Source organism: Papio anubis, chromosome 2, assembly GCF_008728515.1.
Source record: "Papio anubis isolate 15944 chromosome 2, Panubis1.0, whole genome shotgun sequence".
Taxonomy (NCBI): domain Eukaryota; kingdom Metazoa; phylum Chordata; class Mammalia; order Primates; family Cercopithecidae; genus Papio; species Papio anubis.
Window position 1 is genome coordinate 130,799,575 of NC_044977.1, and position 20,895 is coordinate 130,820,469.

Consider the following 20,895-nt stretch of genomic DNA (forward strand, 5'->3'; position numbering starts at 1 on the left):
TTAGTATCCACTGGACCCAGTAAGGTGATCTTCAAATAGACAGAATCGCAAACCTCTAAGAGTTTTCTACTAGGTTTAAAGGTATAAAAGATGATAGATTTGGTTAGATATTCACAGAATTAGTGCTCAGAGTTTCAACTATTATAGTGAACTGAAGGCCCCTGATAGTGATTTTGCTGGATACAAATTTGACTTGCCCTTGTCTACAATACAGAAGACAGTCACTCATCTCAGCAATGACCCCATCCATGCTATGGCATCCACATCCCTACTTTGTTTTGTTAGTCTCTACTCATTGTTTACACAAGAACTCTTGTAAAGTGAATTTTATAAAGGAGAGTCCTCTGCTAGGATCGATAATGAAATAATGGGATAAACAGAAAATGAGGAGATTTAAGACAAAGCCCCTTAACCTTGGTGGGGGGGGAGCAGGGAAAAAAAAAAAAACCTCTTCACCACTTAAATGCCTTAAGCTGACATATATATAATTCTTACTTTGACAAGTTTGTTGTTGTTGTTGCTGTTTGTTTTTTGCTTTTACACTATCTGTACAACACATTCCCAGATAGTTACATTCCAATTAGTAACAACTAATTACATGCAGTGATTTTCAATCAGGTAAGCATGTTCCACTTGGGGGTAGAGGGTAGGAAGGAAGATATGCATATTTTGAAAAGATTTTCCCAAAGATTCTGATATGTTCTTCTGGTAGGTTGCAGTGGTAGCATACTCTTTTCTCTCCAAGTTAAGAATCCCAGTGCTAGTTAAGCAGAATTTTATGAGCATAATTAAGTGACAGAGAGGCATGCATAAATCAGGGGAATTCTGAAATTTATAAAACTTCTCTCTTGGGAATGTCAAAAGTTTAGCATCTCCTTGCAGTACAGTCCTGCTTTACTCACATAGTGTCTAAGGTTAATAAATCAGTCAGTGAAGTCCTCCATATATTGTTCAAAATTATATTCACAACCAGTATAAAACTTCACACACAACAACAACAACAACAACAACAACAAAAACTGCTGAAAAAAAAAACAATGAAAAGATGGTCTCTGGGGCAATCTTTTCTTAGAGTAAGGCAGACTTGTCTACACAGAAAATAAAAACCCCGTAGTGTTCTGTTGCACAGTGGGTGACTATGGTTCTCAGTAAGGTGTTTTATGTTACAAACTAGCTAGAATAACTGTTTTTGAAGGTTCCCAACATAAGTAAATTATAAATGAATGAGGTAAGGGACATGTTTACTACCTTGATTTGAACAATATACAAGATATACATGTATTGAGACATCAAACTGTACCTCATAAATATGTAAAGTTACAATGTATCAATTTTTAAAATTCTGTACAGCTATTAATTATGCAATAAAATAAGTATACATTAAACATACATACTGATATATATATGACACATGCTAATCAACAGAGGTTCCATTTTTTTCATTTATAGAGTAATATCCTCTATAGCCTTTGGAAAAAATGAGATAGGACTATATGTGCTGACCAGGAAGAATACCATGATATATTGTTGAGGTTAAAAATCAAAGTCACAGAATATCAGGTATAGTATATCCTACAACATATATATATATGAGCACAATTAAGTGACACACATATTTAGTATTATCATATAGGCATAGGAGAAGATATGGAAGAACATACTCCAATTGTGGAAGACACTTTATTTTTTTATTTTTATTTTTTTGAGACAGAGTTTCACTCTTGCTGCCCAGGTTGTAGTGCAATGGAGTGATCTTGGCTCACTGCAACCTCTGCCTACTGGGTTCAAGTGATTCTCCTGCCTCAGTCTCCTGAGTAGCTAGGATTACAAGTGCCTGCCACCATGCCCGGCTAATTTTGTGTGTGTGTGTTATTAGTAGAGCGGGGTTTTACCATGTTGGCCAGGCTGGTCTTGAACTCCTGATCTCAGGTAATCCATTTGCCTCAGCCTCCCAAAGTGCTGGGATTGCACGCTCAGACAATACTTTCTACGTTCCACATTTTCGTATGGTTTCCAGGTTCTTACTATTGTAATTTTTAAAAATTGTCTTTAAAATGTATTTGGTTTGTAAAAATTTTATTTCAGTAGTTTTTGGGGAACAGGTGATTTTGGTTACATGAATAAGTTCTTTAGTGGTGATTTCTGAGATTTTGGTGCACCCGTCACTGGAGCAGTGTACACTGTACCCAATATTTAGTCTTCTATCCCTCATCCCCTTCCCACCCTCCCCCTTATGTCCCCAAAGTCCATTATATCATTCTTATGCCTTTGCATCCTCATAGCTTAGCTCCCACTTATAAGTGAGAATTTATAGTTTTCCATTTCTGAGTTACTTCTCACAGAACAACGGTCTCCAACTCCATCTAAATTGCTGTAAATGCCATTATTTCATTCTGTTTTATGGCTGGGTAGCATACCATGGTGTAAATACACCACATTTTCTTCATCCGCTTGTTGGTTGGTGGGCATTTAGGTTGGTTCCACAATTTTGCAATTGTGAATTGTGCTGCTATAAACATGCACGTACATGTGTCTTTTTCATATAATAACTTCTTTTCCTTTGGGGAAATACCCTAAAATATACTTCTTTATAACCTTCCCTTTAAATGTTAACACAATTCAGGATGGATGAAAAGAAACTTGCCAGAACAATGACAACTGACTTCCCAGGAAAAGTCCACTGAGAAGTGGTGGTGAAAAGTTGTATTTTAGCCCCTAGAGTAGCCAAAGATAACACAACACGTTTTATTTCGAGATTTATATTTATATTTCCTAATTCTGTTGCTGACAAAATTACAACTTTAACATCACCAAACATTGTTCAATTTCTCTGCCAGCCAGCTAGTGCAGAACAAAAGAAATTATTCCATAAAATGTAAATGGACTCAGCACATTTGTGCAACATATTTAATTGTAGAATTTAATAACATTTTTCCCTGACACTGGAAAATGAAGAGACACACTGCACAATAACTGTTTTTATTATTATTATTATTATTATTATACACTAAGTTCTAGGGTACATGTGCATAACGTGCAGGTTTGTTACATATGTATACTTGTGCCATGTTGGTGTGCTGCACCCATCAATAACTGTTTTTAAACTCACACTACCTTGTTACTCAGTGTAATATCTGTCATTAATTTTCCTTCTTGAAATACCTATGAGGTACAGGAAATAGTTCCATAATTCACATTTTACAAATATTGATGTACTCTGTATTATTGAAAGCACATCACGGGATTACTGGCTAGCCATATGCAGGAGATTGAAACTGGACCCCTTCTTTACACAATACACAAAAATTAACTCAAGATGGATTAAAGACTTTAATGTAAAACTCCAAACTATAAAAACCCTGGAAGATAACCTAGGCAACACCATTCAAGACATAGGCACGGGCAAAGATTTCATGATGAAGACACCAAAAGCAACTGCAAAAAAACCAAAAATTGACAAATAGGATCTAATTAATCTAAAGAGCTTCTGCACAGCAAAAGAAACTATCATCAGAGTAAACAGACAACCTACAGAATGGGAGAACATTTTTGAAAATTCTGCACCTGACAAAGGCCTAATATTCAGCATCTATAAGGAATTTAAACAAATTTACAAGAAAAAGACAACCCCATAAAAAAGTGGACAAATGACATGAATAGATACCTTTCAAAAGAATACATACATGTGGCCAACAATCATGACAAAAAGCTCAACATCACTGATCTTTAGAGAAATGCAAATTAAAATACAATGAGAGGCTGGGCATGGTGGCTCACGCCTGTAATCCCAGCACTTTGGGAGGCCGAGGTGGGCGGATCACGAGGTCAGGAGATCAAGACCATTCTGGCTAACACGGTGAAACCCCATCTCCACCAAAAATACAAAAAATTACCCGGGCATGGTGGCAGGCGCCTGTAGTCCCAGCTACTCGGGAGGGTGAGACAGGAGAATGGTGTGAACTGGGAAGCAGAGCATGCAGTGAGCCGAGATCATGCCACTGCACTCCAGCCTGGGCTACAGAGCAAGACTCCGTCTCAAAAAACCAAAAAACAAAACAAACAAAAAAAACCACAATGAGATACCATCTAACACCAGTCAAAAAGGCTATTATTAAGAAGTCAAATAATAACAGATGATAGCAAGGTTGAGGAGGAAAAGGAACACTTTTACACTGCTGGTGGGAGTGTAAATTAGTTCAGTCATTGTGGAAGACAGTATGGTAATTCCTCAAAGACAGAAAGACAGAAATACCATTCAACTCAGCAATCCCATTACTGGGTATATACCCAAAGGAATAGAAATCATTCTATTATAAAGACACACGCTCACATATGCTCATTGCAGCACTATTCACAATAGCAAAGACATGGAATCAACGTAAATGCCCATCAATGATAAACTAGATTAAGAAAATGTAGTACATATACACCATGGAATACTATGCAGCCATAAAAAAGAATAAGATCATGTCCTTTGCAGGCATATGGATGCAGCTGGAGGCTATTATCCTTAGCAAAGTAACACAGGAACAGAAAACCAAATACTGAGGTCTCTTATTGGTTTTAGCCAATCCTTCATTTTTCAAAGTTTGGCTCAAAAGCCATGTATATACTGTTAGTATTGCCTAACCTAACTTGAACATCAAGAGCATCCAACAGCTTTCCAATTATTTTGTATTTGTACAGGTATAGGTACTTTAGCTCCTCCATCTGGCAGAAATAAGGACTGTATCTTACACATTATTGTGTTGCCCCATATCTGGTTCAATGCTTTGTACCACAGAAGCGCAATACTTTGACACTATGCAAAAAACAAGTACTTTCAGATAGCTTGGGAGAAGATGTTTTGACAGTTCCTAATTCTTTGCTTGCATACAGATCTTCCTTTCACAATTTCAGATAGAGAATAAAAGTCTGGTTTTCTACTGGCAAATGGAACTATTCTTGGTCTTTAATTTTCTTTCATGCCATTATTTTAGAAAAGTAAACAGCTCAAACCCAATCATCATTCACATGACAAAATGGCAAATTATGTGTTTCACACTTAAAGCTGTATGAAGCTTTATTTAATGTTTTCCTCTCCATAATCATTTGATCTTCTCCATTCTTGCCTTTATTTCTGCATTTAACAATGGGCTTGATTGATTCTTCTAGGGACCCTTTGAGGAATCATGTATAACGTACATCAGAGCAGTGCACCTGAGTTAAAGTTGCCTTGCAGGATGTTAATTACCCCTGGACTTTCAGCTTTATGCTTAGCCAGATGTATCCTAAATGGCTGAAGAGAAACCTTAGGGAAGAAAGTGCAAAAGAGTTCACAGGTTCCCTCCAGTTAGACATGAAAAGACGGTGGCTTCGGCAACAGCCAGAGTAAAAAGATGAACTAAAAACTTACAAGGCAGGGCATAAAAGTGCTGAATGTACCTTCTTATAGAATTGACATATATTTATATTACCCATTCCAGCGTTAGTCTGGAAGACATTAAAGGGTTACAGTAAACTCTATAAAAAGAACTCAGTGGGTAAGAAGGATAAATGAAAAGAAGCAAAATGATTAAGAACCTAAATTCTGGAAATGTAGGTAGAATGCTGATGCTGGTCATTAGGCTAAAAAACTATTTACTATTATATGGTATATTGTTTAAGAACCAATACATATTAAATAATTTGGGTGGGGTGGTGTAAAAGTATATTTCAAGAGCTGCTAAATGTTTCACAATTTATCTTAAAAAGAAAACTTGTTAGCCGGCCAATTCTAATTTATTGACTGTCTGCTGAGTAATACATATTAGGCTTGAACTGTTGGGAAAACAAGCCTTTACCATAAAGGAACCTGCAATCTTAATATGCAAACAAAACACATGAAATACTAGAAAAACACATTTTACAAAGTAATGCAAAAATAGGCATGAATCCTGAGATAAATTAATATATTTATTTAATGCATGAGTTATGTTAAGTGCTAAACAGCCTTTAGGGAGAGAAATTAAGATAGGAGGGGAACACGGAAAAATAATCAGGAAATAATTCTGGTAGAATTTGAAGACCAATTTAAAAAAAATAACTTAAGAAAGAAGGCTGGGTGCGGTGGCTCACACCTGTAATCACAGCACTTTGGGAGGCCAAGACAGGCAGATCACGAGGTCAAGAGATCGAGACCATCCTGGCCAATATGGTGAAACCCTGTCTCTACTAAAAATACAAAAATTAGCTGGGCGTGGTGGCGCGTGCTGTAGTCCCACCTACTCGGGAGGCTAAAGCAGGAGAATCGCTTGAACCCAGAAGGCAGAGGTTGCAGTAAGCAGAGATCACATCATTGCACTCCAGCCTGATGACAGAGCGATACTCTGACTCAAAAAGAAAAATAACACCTAGGAAATATTCTTCCAGACATTGGCCTAGGCAAAGAATTGATTATGAAGACCCTAAAGGCAAAAGCAACAAAATAGACAAATGGGACTTAATTAAACTACAGAGTTTCCACACAGCAAAAGAAACTATCAACAGAATAAGCAATTAAAAATTGTGTTATAAAAGAGTACTAAATTATGTAGGAAAATATTCATAATAAAAAGCAGATTAAGGCTGGACACAGTGGCTCACCCCTGTAATCCTAGCATTTTGGGAGGCTGAGACAGGTGGATCATTTGAGCTCAGGAGATCAAGACCAGCCTGGGCAACATGGCAAGACCCTGTCTCTACTAAAAATACAAAAAAACAGCCAGGTGTGGTGGCACGCACCTGTGGTCCTAGCTACTCAGGAGGCTGAGGTGGGTGGATTGCTTGAGCCCTGGGAGGTGGAGGTTGCAGTGAGCTGAGATGGCACCATTGCACTCCAGCCTGAGTGACAGAGTGAGACACTTTCAAAAACAAGGAGATTACAAAGTAGTTTGTATACCTCATCTATGAGGGAAAAAATGGGTGAATTAAATTAATGTATATCATTAGTTATCTCAGAGTAATAAACATTGGGGTGACTTACTTTTTCTCTCTAAAGTTTTCCAAATTTTATAAAATAAAACAATATTTCTATGTGCCCGCACTGTGCTGAATGCTTTAAATGTGTTAGCATATTTAATCCTTACAACAACCCTAACAGATTTTTACAGATGAAGAAACAGACTCAGAGAGGTTAAGAAACTTATCCTCGGTTATACAGTGAGTACTGGAGCAGGAAACACAAATTGCTTTTAAATTAGAAAAAAATATTAATTTTTTCCAAAGATGGCAATGCCTTCTGTGGTCACTTCTTTACACGGTAAAGCAGCCCAGGCTGGGATAAAACCCAGAAGAGAACAAAAGAACACATGAGCAAAGCTTCCCAACAGATGGGAAAGAAAAACATGCCTTCAATGCTGCGTAACTGGAAGCTAAAGCTGAGGGCAAAGCTGTTAAAAGCAACGGGAAAACTGAGTAAAGTTACACAACATATTAAATTCACTGTTGCAAATTTAACAGTAAGCCTGAAAACATTCATCACTCCATATTTTAGGGAATATCCACCACCATCACCATGACCCTCCCAAAATCTCTGTGAGGGAAAGTATTAAACTTATCTGCAAGTTTCCAGGGAGCCAAAACTTGTCTCAATATGAAGCTTGACTTCATATTAAGTGATGTAATTAAATTCTAATAGAGCTGCCATTAGAAAAAGATCACAAGCAAACTAGACCAATGTTTCAAATCACTTTTAGTATATTTCTCTGGGAAAAAAAAGAAGTGTCATAGTCAAGTTACTTTACTCACTTTGTTACGTTACTCATTTTGACCTTTAGTGGACTTAAAATAAAAACAGGCTTCTGATATCCTTAACTATGAAAATATGCTTCATCACATAATAATTTTTACTTAATAATTCATATGTCACAGTTGTGTGAGTTTTTTATTTTTTGTTCCTTCAGTTGTTAACAAATATTCTATTTTACTACCAATTCTAAGACTTAGTGAATAGTAAGCAATTTTATGAAGTTTTAGGTAATGATAATCAAAAAGAAAGTGCTTCTATACTCAATAAATTCTTATTTAGAAGATACTTTTTAAACCAAGAAATGGATTTATCATTAACTTTGTAATGTAGTATGTTGTAAATGTTGGTCCTGATATAGAGACGCAATTTCCAACTAACTGAAAAACCATGAGTTGAGATTTTAAGATTTCAAAACCTGAGACAAGCATCTTAAGAAGAAAAGGGATTTTTGCCTCATGGATGGTCTAGAGAGTGCTTTGCCAAGATAAAAAGTTTAAGAATTTTAATACCCCTCAAATTTCACAATTTTATAAATTACCTTTCCCCCTCCATTTTATTTAACACACCTGAACACACACAATTATAATCTGAAAAGAGAGAGAAACCCTCAAGCTCCATTAAACTGAATGGGACAAATAATTGATGGCAGTGTGTTTTAATTTATGTTTACACCACATATATGCCTAAAAAGCACACAGGGCTTCTGCTTCAGTTACGTGTGTTGACTGTGAATGGACACAGCCTTCTAAAGCTGGAAAAAAAGGGACAAAAGCAAAAGCAAAAGGACTCATCTTTGCACTCATGTCAACAGTAAATTTAACACTGATAAATTTTAAAACACTGATAAGTCATAAAATAAGATGCTAGATCTGGCTTTAAGGGCATCTGATCAGTGGCCCTCTCCTGTGAGGAGACTTTGGCACTGAGGAAGACATACAGGGAAGTAAGATGAGAATCAATTCTGCAAATACTGAGTAGAAAAAGGGCTGAATAGAACCTACAAAGAACTCAAACAAATTTACAAGAAAAAAACAAACAACCCCATCAAAAAGTGGGCAAAGGATATGAACAGACATTTCTCAAAAGAAGACATTCATACAGCCAACAGACACATGAAAAAATGCTCATCATCGCTGGCCATCAGAGAAATGCAAATCAAAACCACAATGAGATACCATCTCACACCAGTTAGAATGGCAATCATTAAAAAGTCAGGAAACAACAGGTGCTGGAGAGGATGTGGAGAAATAGGAACACTTTTACACTGTTGGTGGGATTGTAAACTAGTTCAACCATTATGGAAAACAGTATGGCGATTCCTCAAGGATCTAGAACTAGATGTACCATATGACCCAGCCATCCCATTACTGGGTATATACCCAAAGGATTATAAATCATGCTGCTATAAAGACACATGCACACGTATGTTTACTGCGGCACTATTCACAATAGCAAAGACTTGGAATCAACCCAAATGTCCATCAGTGGCAGACTGGATTAAGAAAATGTGGCACATATACACCATGGAATACTATGCAGCCATAAAAAAGGATGAGTTTGTGTCCTTTGTAGGGACACGGATGCAGCTGGAAACCATCATTCTTAGCAAACTATCACAAGAACAGAAAACCAAACACTGCATGTTCTCACTCATAGGTGGGAACTGAACAATGAGATCACTTGGACTTGGGAAGAAGAACATCACACACCGGGGCCTATCATGGGGAGGGGGGAGGGGGGAGGGATTGCATTGGGAGTTATACCTGATGTAAATGATGAGTTGATGGGTGCTGACGAGTTGATGGATGCAGCACACCAACATGGCACAAGTATACATATGTAACAAACCTGCACGTTATGCACATGTACCCTAGAACTTAAAGTATAATAAAAAAATAAATAAAAAAGAAAAAAGAAAAAAGAAAAAGGGCTGAATTTAGGGAAATGGTCACTGAGGGACAATCATAAGGTATTCACAAGGTAAAGGAGAGATTATCATGGGAATGCTTCGAAATTCACACTAGAGGAAGAAAGAAGACAGAAGAGAGTAATATTTTAGCGCAGGCAAGGTTTCCCTGCCCTTGAAGAGAAGGGATGTGTGTTTGCTGACCTGGCAGCAGCCAGCACACAGACCACACGTTAATTTACTTAGTTTCACCTTGGGATCCATCTTTCTTATGGTAACATATCATTAACTTTTGACAGCTGCTCTTTGGCTCCAGGCACTTTAAAATAAAGTCAGAGTGAGTGCCCTTGCCCACCAGGAAGAGAACATAAGGCAAGGGAGTTACTCTCTCATGCCTGCCAAGAGTGTCATTTCTTGCCATTTTTAGTCTTTGGCACTTCTAACCTGGAGAGGTTATTCAAATAAGGCTATTTGAATAAGAGGTTATTCAAATAAGATGACCATCTTGCACTCCTGAATTCATAATTCTGCCTCAAGAAGGCAAATTTGATTCCTTCAAGAGAGATGGCATCAGGAAAAAGTCCCAAGCTTAAACCAGAAGCATAAAAATGAAATCTTACACCTATTACAGAGATTTAAGATTGCTCTGGAGAACGAAAGCTGCAGACGTGCAAATGCTAGTCATGTGGTAAAATGACTACCACAGAGGGCATAACACTCAGTGTGTGAAAGACTTGAAGTCATCTAACCGATGGAATATGAAGACTAAAGTTCCCATTTAGCTTAAGCATTAAGGTGATAGACCACTTAGTTATAGATTATCCCAGACAATTCCTTTGGAATTCCTAATGTGATAAACCTTAAATAACGTTATCAGTCATCTAATTCATATTCAATCTGACACTATATTCATGTGGCAGCACCAAGTATGCCAGCGTGTGAAAATATCACTCAAATCCCACTTTCTGTCTGATGGCTTCCCTAATTGCAGATGGATGCTTTTTTACATAAAAACTAACTTACCTCTCTTTTCTAGATCTTACCCTGTAATTGCAATAAAATATAATTTTGCCAAATTATCAAACATTGTTCACCTATGTGGCCCATTTTCCTTATCTTATTATTTCGATGGAAATCTACCCTCAAACTCTAAAGGATTAAAAAATGTATCTGCTTTACAGTCTAACAAAAAGTTGACCTTACTTCCCTACTGCCACAGTGATGATGAATTCTTTGTCCCTCAATATTACACATGATCCAGGCATAGGTTAAGGGATTCAGGGGGAATAGTTTGTACTAGTTTCATGATCCTTTTGTTTTAAAGCACACATACACATCTATGTTCTCCTGAGGGATAAAACAGCCTAATGTCGGACTTTCTCATCAACCTGTTGAGAAAACAAGCAGCACTCGGTCAAAGCAATCTGGCTAAATTTTGTGATGGGTGAGTTCCTGTCTTTTCTGCAGTTACAGAAAGAAGATGTTTCACATTCTATACACATGAGATCTATAGAAGAAAACTGCAAAGTAATATTTGTTTACAGAGAGAACTATGTTTCCTATTTCAGAGAGAATTATGGTTAATTACTGATAAAATTCCCTTCCCTTTCTGAATCTTGGGCTATAGAGCTTGGAGAAATATTAACTTCCATTAGTGCTATCCAAATGTATTCCAGAAAGTTCCATGTGGAATGCTAACTGAAAATGCCCTTGGAAATTCAGGAAGCCAATGGGACTGTTAGAAGTGAATTATAAAACACTCATGAGTTATTAATCAAAAAGAACTCTGAAGCTATGACAGTAGAGCAGCCGCTTAGGAGGTAGCCAAAACATGGTCAGATAAAAACGTTCTTTGGCTGGCAACCTCTATTTATATAGGAGTAGCGCCAGAGAACTCCTACTAGGCCTCGTTTGGCTTCTGCCTTGCAGCTATCTACCAGGCTCTTTAGGGTGGGCCTCCAGAAGGCAGGTGTGGCCAGGGTGGCAGGGAAGCTCCAGACGAATGCCAGTTGGGCTTCTGTCTCCAATCTGACATGACTTTAGGAGGTGCCTTCAAAACCCGTATTAGATTAAGGCTCCCTGTATGTGTAGTTGGGGTATGGAGAAGGTCTGGTCTTTCTGTCCAGGGAGCTGGTAACGGCCTTATTTAGTGTGATATGAGTAACCCCAAAAGGATCCCCACCCCCAAATCATTTTCCCTTTTTTGACGCCTGAAATTCTATCATTATAGCTTCAATCTTTGGTTAACGCCAGCTCTTCACCTACCAAAAGGTAAATATTTTCAGGAGGAGTAGTATACTAAGTAAATATTCAGTCTTAGTATGAGCAAGTTGATCAGATTTTTACCTATAAGGAGGTGGATTGACAAGCAATAAGGCACCCAAGGAGACTCCTGGGAATGGAGTGTAAAGTATGAAAGTGAAGATAAAGAAAGACAAATGTTCTCTACTTTGAAATTTAATTTTGTGTGGAGGAAAACACAAAGATCTGTGCTCCTTGAAGGTCTAAATTACTTTTCTCTATCTCTGGCTCCCGCTTCGAGACCTGCCATCAAAGCTTGTTTGAGGCTAACCTAATGAAGCAAACTTAATTTGTTGTATCTCACATATGGATAAATAAAGAACAAATTCAGTAGCATCTACTACATACATATAATTTTAAAACTTCTGTACAAATAGGAATCATCCCTTTGGTTGCAAAAGTAGTCTCTCAGAATTAACGCGATTGCTTTCCCACTTGTCACCACAATGTCCTACGTTCAGATCTCTGTTACAGCTCTCAACTACTTCAAAGTATCTCTATCTAGTCACCTATTTGCCTTCCCACTAGTTTATGAGCAACCAGAAGGTAGGACAGAAGCTTTTTCACCTATGTGGGTTTCCCTGACACTTAGTCCAACATGGGCATGATGGCAGAAAAGGATGGGGAATGGGTGCTTTAAAACCAGGCTTAATATCCTATGAGTGATAACTCTACATGATCACAAAGAAAGATAAAAGGGATCGTGCCTACAATGTTTCTTCCTATCACTCTGACATTTACCTCTCTTCTGCCACAAAGCATATAAATGTCATACTATTTTATACTTGCCAAGCATCACACCTTATTTTATATCACAGGAACCCACTTGCAAGGACTGCTGGTTTGGACAGAGCCAGAGCCTGTCATATCTCATAATAAAAATGTGTTTTCAAATATTTTTGTATTATTTTCAACCTGACTAAAACATCTTTGAGAGCAACAGATCCTCTTCCCAGAAATACACACCCAGTATCTAACGTTTCATTTTAGGAATCCAGGTATAAAGCTCATAAACAGGGCCATGGTGAAGTCTTATTAGCTCCATATAGAGGAAGGGCACTAGGACAGGGCTTCAGTTTTTTCTACAAAATTAGGTCACTGGGCTTCATCAGTGTTTCTTCATGGCTGGTATTCCAACCAACTGCTTCTAAGTCACCTAGGGTGGAAAGAGGGGATTGCCTTCTTTAAAAATTTAGATTCATGGGGCCTGCTCCATATTTAGTAAATCAACTTTTTTTTAGGGTAGGACTCTAGAATCTGCTTTTTAAACGTTTGCTGTATTTTAACAGGCTCACTAACAGGTGAAAAACACCAGATTCTACCCCCTAGAGATTCTGATTTTCTAAGGTCTAGGCATGTGTATTTTTACAAAGCTTTGTAACAAATTCTGATGTACATCTAGGGTTGTACAAGACCCTCCACAAGAACAGTCCTTCTGCATCCCCCAAGACAGAGTTTGGAAAGTAAACACGCTGTATTCCTGGGAAAACCTTGACTATATGCAATGACATTCCTACATGGCCTTTCAACCCTCAGTGCCACAGGCTTTTTTTAATCATACAAAATTGCTAGTCTTCTCAGCCTCAGAAAGGTTGAGCCCTTTCCTGAAGCAAACGAACTGACCTTGTGTACTTCTAATGCAAGGGAGCACCTGGAATCCTTTCCCAACAGCTTGTGGGCAATCAGGCAAATATCAGCAAGCTTCGTGAAACAGGCCACAAAACAACCTGTGGCAAAACACTGTGAAAACACAATGATTTCCTCTTGACCATCCCCAGGCATGGTAAGAACACTGAGCTGGCCCTCCTTGCCAAGGACTGCTAGTGGGATTTTGAATCCTGGAAAGCTGCAGCAAAATATAACAGAAGGGAAAGGAACTCAGCATCACTGGCAGTGTTGCATAACTTTGCAAACAAGGTTTGAAAGGGTATCTTATTTTAGCAAGAGGAAAATGAGATACCTAATTGTGTGGAAAAGCTATAGTTTCAGCAGTGACTGCAGCTGCTTGTGTAAATAGAAAATGACATTTTAAAATCTGGATGGGCATACAGTTCATGAACCTTACAGAGAAAAATACATCTTTTTCCCAACTCCAACTTCAACTCCATAAGAATATAGCCGGATGGGCAGTTACACAGTCATAAGCTAGAAGTATATCCTTTTAACTAATATTTATTGGGTGTCGATTGTGCTGGACACTGTGCTAGGTGCTAGAGATAAATGGTTACTTATATTAACATTATTGCTTCTATAAAGTAATAGATTAGTCCAATGTGATGTGAGTTCAGTGGTGTGATTAGAATTTGGGGTGGTTGGGTGTTGAGCTTGAACGCTTTCTTAATTGATGGCTGCTTTTGGGCCAACTATGAAAATAATATTTTTTACTCTCTACATAAAGGTTGTTTCCTAGTGTCTAAAGAGCTGTCCCTCTTTAGAGTAACAGTTAAATTTACAGGGGGAGTAAGTGGTTCTGCAGGTAAATTCAAAGTTGAACTAAGATTCTATGTTGGACAACCAGCTATCACCAGGCTCGGCGGATTTGTCACCACCACCCATCAATCTTCCCACTATGTTGCTACATAGACGGGTGTGCTCTTTCAGCTGTTCTTGGGTAGTGGGCAGAAGCAGACATATCCCTGCTGTCATGGTGCTTATGGTCTAGTGGGGAGATAGAAATGAACAAGATTCTTTGATGAGATAAAACAAAGAACCTAAATAGCCTGGTTGGGGGTGAAGGAGGAATGGGGAGAAGAGGCTTTCCTGAGAGTGATGTAGAGCCAAGATCTAAAAAATGATGAGGAGGTTCACAGACAAAGGCATAAGGAGCAAGAAGAAGCTAACACAGACAGGAAAAACAGTATATTTTATTGATACGAATTTTCAAAAATGTGGATAAATTAGAGCCATGGGTGAATAGAAGTTGTAATTTTACAGGAGAAAAGGCTTCAAAATTGCTCTGAAGTACTAGATACCGGCCATTGGGACTGTTGAGGAACATTAAGGAAGGGAGAAATATCACTACATTTGCCCAACTAAAACCAATACTAACTTTCTATTTGTTGTGGGGAAAAATTAGTTTCTGGCTTTCTTTTCATTAAAATGGGTTTATGATGAAGAGTCTGAGTTAAGAACAAGGTTAGGCCTAATGACCTCCTGACTTGCCAGTTAACACTTTGTGTATTTGTCACTCTCTTTCTTACTCATGCTGTTGCTTTTCTTTAGTGCTGGCAACTCTCCTTTCACATTTCTCTCAAGTGTAGAATGTTCACCATTTTGATTCTTCACTATAGCATGTAGAATTATAACATATCTGGGTGTCTTAAACTAGTCATTTTTTAAGTCAGAAAAGATATTATTTTATGAAGGGAACTGTGGGCTAAAATAGCATCAATTGATAAGCATCAACTAACTTCAAATTACTCATCTCAAGTTGTAAAATTCTTGCCCCAAAACTCAGTGGAATAAAACTAAAATGAACTTTTAAGAATTGTATGGAAATTGCCCAGTATGACAAGAAAGTGGCACTTTCAAAGGCAAAGGAAAGAAGCCCAATGGTCTCCCCACTCCAAATCCCACCTTGTTATTTTCCTGTGTTATCCTTTTTATCACGTATGTGGATACGTGGTCCTATTCCACATAGAAAGTTCCCCACAAACAGGAGTAGGAAAAAAAAAAAAAAAAAAGACTCAAATGTATAGGGTGGCCTAGTATTTTCCACAGGGAGGACTCAGTTCTACAAGATGAAATATGGGGAATCTGGACAGAGTTTTTACATCTTCAGGGGTTTTTCCACCTATCTGCAAAGGAGGGCTGGAGAAATCAGAAGTAATGTGATTTACTCTTCTAGGTAGGTTGCCGGAGTTCTCTGAAGGCATACATTTATTAGCTACCATGTATGCAGTATTCACTATGTGCCAGGCACTGGGCTTCGTGTTATACATTAATTACTTCATTTAATTCTCACCAACCCTGCAAGGTAGTTATGATCATCAATGTTTTGCAGATGTGTCCTTGCAAACCCCCAGTAAGCCTTTGCTCTTTGGTAAAGTCTATGGTTTCATAAATATTTTATGTAGGCAAGTTTTATGAACTCTGGACTAAGAAAAGTAAGATGGTGAAATTGAGATGAAGCTAGGGATAAAGTTGGATGCAAAATATGTGCTTTATTATTCTTTTTACAGTTGACCCTTAAACAACATGGGGTTACATACATACGGTTGACCCTTAACCCCAACACAGTCAAAAACCCACAAATAACTTTTGATTCCCCCAGAATGTAACTACTAATAGCCTATTGTTGAATGACAGTCTTACCAATAACATAAATAGTTGATTAATACATATTTTATACGTTATACGTGTTATCTATTGTATTCTTACAACAAAGTAAGCTAGAGAAAAGAAAATGTTATTAAGAAAATCATAAGGAAAATATATTTACTATTTATTAAGTGTAAGTGGATTATTATAAAGGTCTCATCCTCATTATCTTCACGTTGAGTAGGCTGAGGAGGAGGAGAGAAAGGAGGAGTTGGTCCTGCTGTCTTAGGAGTGACAGAGGCAAAAGAAAATCTGTGTGTAAGTGGACCTGTGCAGTTCAAATCGAGGTTGTTCAAGAGTCAACTATATTTGTTACAGATGATTAAAAAGTAACTCTGAGTTTCTTGGCACCCAATGCAAAGAAATAAAGGCAACCATCTGCACAAGTCACAGTGTCCTCAAGATAAATTATAGGAAAGATCAAAACAATGCCTATGGCAGACATTAACTAATGAATTATTTACCACTGAACCTAGATTGACCCTGAGAATCCTTCTCAATACAGTATTCTAAGGCAGCTACCAATCGATCAAAGTTAGCACATGAGATGAGACCTCTTTATGACCCTTGGTCTAAATCCAGGGTGGCAAACTGAAGCCCAAACATCCGTCTTTATAAAGTTTTGCTGGAACATAGCTCTGCCCATTTGTTTATATATTGTCTATGGCTGCTTTTGCACTATAGTGGTAGAGCTGAGCAGCTGAGACAGGGACTGGATGGTACGCAAAGCCGAAGATAGTTACCACATGGCTCTTTACAGAAAACACGTGCCAAACACTGTTACAGATGGATGGCCAAACTGAAACAAAATCAGTGGAGATATATATATACACACACACACATATATTAAAAAAATTAATTTTTTTAGCTTGCATTTATTATGTGCCTTCATGTATGGGGCACTGTGTTAAATTTGAGGCATACAAAAATAAGCTGCACATCATCGTCCTCACCTTGAAATAGCTCTGATTTAAAAATTCTAATGCTCCAGATATTTTTCTTAAGCATTTTATTTCTTTCCACTTGACCATATAACCTAAAAAGTTAGAGAGTCTTAGAAATTGTAGTCTGGTAGCAGTCCTCAGAGAAAATGGATGGGTAAAAATACAGCCAGACATTATAAAGGGAAGCTGCTTTATTTTATGTAAGATTAAAAATAAAAAGGTTATTAAGCATTCTAAAAACAATGAGCAATTGGCAATACCTCATAAAAAACTAACTTAAGCAACTTCAGATTCTCAAAACTGTCATTTGTCAGGAACCACATAATCATGAGAAAATTAACAAGGCCCCAAAGAGACATGTAAAATTTGAATTAGGATTCACAGTAGATTGGCAGGGACATAATAAATCCATAATTATGGTGATCCACAGCTGCTGCAACCTTAGAAAATAATGAACTGCTTAGTGAAGGCTGGTGTCTCTCAAACAGCAAGAAAAAAACATCTGCTGTGGAAGTGTCCTATCTTTATGTCCTACACCCAAATAGTCCATAGACAAGGGTGATCCACCTGAAGATTTATTGTTGCAACAAGCAAGTTCCAGATGTCATAAATCATTATGGAAAGAGATTAGAAAAATTATAAACTTTGCCATCTACAATATACTCAATTATTAGTTTCCTTCTATTACCCCAGGTAGTACCTGTGATTCTTCTTCAAAACACATTGTGTTGATACAAGTGCCCTAGAATAAAGAAGTCGTTAAATAAGTCAACATGACTTACGAGATACACACAACAAACCAAGCTTTCTTTTCTAACACAAATCTATGTCCACATTCAGGCAATTAAATAGTGAAGATTAATAGAACTTCAGAAGACAGGTGGCTGGCCATTTTTGCATTGCATTTCTACTTATCAATTAAATGAAATGCCAATTTTGTTTGAAATCTTTCCTTCAAGAGCAGTACAAAACAAAATTTTATACATAACACATTTTAATGTAATATTTAATGGTATGCTTCCTAAGAACTAGGTACATTCTCACAATTCTTTCCAGTTCTTCAATTAAAAAGAAAATTAAGTTTGGATTTCTATGTGTGTATCTTGTGTAATCTTTCAAATACAACTTCTGTAAATGATAGCTAAATTCCACAATACCTCATTTAATGAGTGCCACCAGGGAATGAAGAGCTCCACATAAGTGAATGTCCCATTTAACTCAACTTTAATACCCTAAGTGATGAAAAATTATTTTAATCTCTTTTGATGAAAGTGCTTCTAAAATGAAAAAACATACTTCTCAAAGTTTTTCAAAAAGAATGCACAGAAGAAAACCCAGCATTTTCTTGATGATTTAGGGCTATCTTGGGAACACAAAGGGAGGGTTGTGGCGTGCATGTCTCCTGTATGTGAGTTTGGTTTCCACAGCACATCACCCTGATCTCTGTGAGAAGCTCTTGATTCTCCTCCATAGGCAGATAGTACTGCTTCTAAGAGGGTGCTTCATGCACAATTATCTAGCCTTAAGACATGCAAAATGTTTAACCTTCTTACTGGAGAAAGGTACATGAGTTTTGTGATTGTTTTTTACCCCTCAGTTCCTTTTTGTTTACTTCCTGCTTCATTACAATGTTCCAGGTAGCTTAAAAAAAAAAAAAAAAAAAAAGGTCTATCCTTCAGATAGGTAGACTGTAAGCAGTACAGAAATGTGAATATTGAATGAATATCTACTTTTTATGAAAAATCATAAATAACTTCCCTTTAGATTCATATACTCTAAGAAAATCCATCAAAATGGCAAGACGAAAACTGGTAACGTTATATCTATGATGTTTATATGCACATAAGGAATTCTTATGAAAATCTAAATGAAGTTTGTATGATTTGTCTTATGAAAAGTTAAATGGCTTTACATTCTTACCTAACTATTCTTTGGACCAAGACTGATACTGTCTTTCACTTCTGGTTCTTTAGCACTTTTTACAACGTCAGGCATTAGGCAGATGCTCAATAAATGCTTGGAGAATGAATGAATTAAAAACACAGTGTCATGGAAAAATTTTAAAATTCAGTATCTCAAACTTTATTTTATTTTATTTATTTATTTATTTATTTATTTATTTTGAGACGTAGTCTCGCTCTGTCGCAGGGGCTGGAGTGCAGTGGCCGGATCTCAGCTCACTGCAAGCTCCGCCTCCCGGGTTTACACCATTCTCCAGCCTCAGTCTCCCGAGTAGCTGGCATTACAGGCGCCCGCCACTTCGCCCGGCTAGGTTTTTGTATTTTTTTTAGTAGAGACGGGATTTCACTGTGTTAGCCAGGATGGTCTCGATCTCCTGACCTCGTGATCCGCCTGTCTCGGCCTCCCAAAGTGCTGGGATTATAGGCTTGAGCCACCGCACTCGGCCCTCAAACTTTAAATAATCAGTTTACCTTAAATTACATAAATTGCCACACTGACAAGTAAACAATATTTAATAACACTTATCTTTTTTGAAAATATTTTCAAAAATTATTCATGAATGAGCCACTTCATAAAATTAAGGCTAGGTGTGATGGCTCACATCTGTAATCCCAGCACTTTGAGAGGCCAAGATAGGAGGATTGCTTGAGTGAGCCAGGGAGTTTGAGACCAGCCTGGGCAATATAGCAAGGCCCCCATCTCTACAAAATAAAAATAAGAAACCAATGTACAGGAATGAAAAAAGCAGTTGCCAAGGAGTTTTTCCTGACTACACTTCTGGAAACTACCATGAAACAGTGACAACTTCCACATTAATGAACAATAATAATCTTAAACTTCTACATGGTTTTGGTGAAGCATGCATCTGTAGTTAGTCTTTTCCCCACCAGATGGCACCCATGAATCAAGTGAAATGTTTAAACGTCTCTGAAAATCAAAAGGGAAAATGAATAAAGTAGTAAGTGTGGTTGTCCTCTTGTCTACTACATGAGCAACTGTCAAAATTCATACCTATGAAAAGCAGAGGGCTGGCTGAACTGAGTTACAAAGTAAGCCTAATAATTAATTCAAGTATTCATTCTTTCAACATTTATCAAGTGTTTATCATACTCCAAGCATATGCTAAACACATAGAGCTAAAAGAAAGTCCTTGACCTCAAAGAGCTTATCACTTAAGGAAGCAGATGACTTGTAGAGAAATAACTACAAAAGAATACAACAAATTCTGTAATTGAGAAGCCTCAGAAACACCATGTATTAGTCCATTTTCATGTTGCTGATAAAAACATACCTGAGACTGGGAAGAAAAAGAAGTTTAATTGGACTTAAGAGCTCCACATGGCTGGGGAGGCCTCAGAATCATGGCGGGAGGTGAAAGGTACTTCTTACATGGCAGTGGCAAGAGAAAAATGAGGAAGAAGCAAAAGCAGAAACCCCTGATAAACCCACAGGTCTCGTGAGACTTACTCACTATCACGAGAATACCATGAGAAACACTAGCCCCCATGATTCAATTACCTCCCCGGGGTCCCTCCCACAACACATGGGAATTCTGGGAGATACAATTCAAGTTGAGATTTGGGTGGGGACACAGCCAAGCCATATCATTCTGTCCCTGTCCCCTCCAAATTTCATGTCCTCACATTTTAAAACCAAACATGCCTTCCCAACAGTCCCCCAAAGTCTTAACTCATTTCAGCATTAACCCAAAATTC

General features: G+C 37.7%; 1 protein-coding gene across 8 annotated transcripts in view; it reads right to left on the reverse strand.

Moving 5' to 3' along the window:
• The window catches only part of PPM1L (protein phosphatase, Mg2+/Mn2+ dependent 1L), a 301,919-nt gene that overhangs the window by 87,175 nt on the left and 193,849 nt on the right, over positions 1-20,895 (reverse strand). The window lies entirely within an intron of this gene.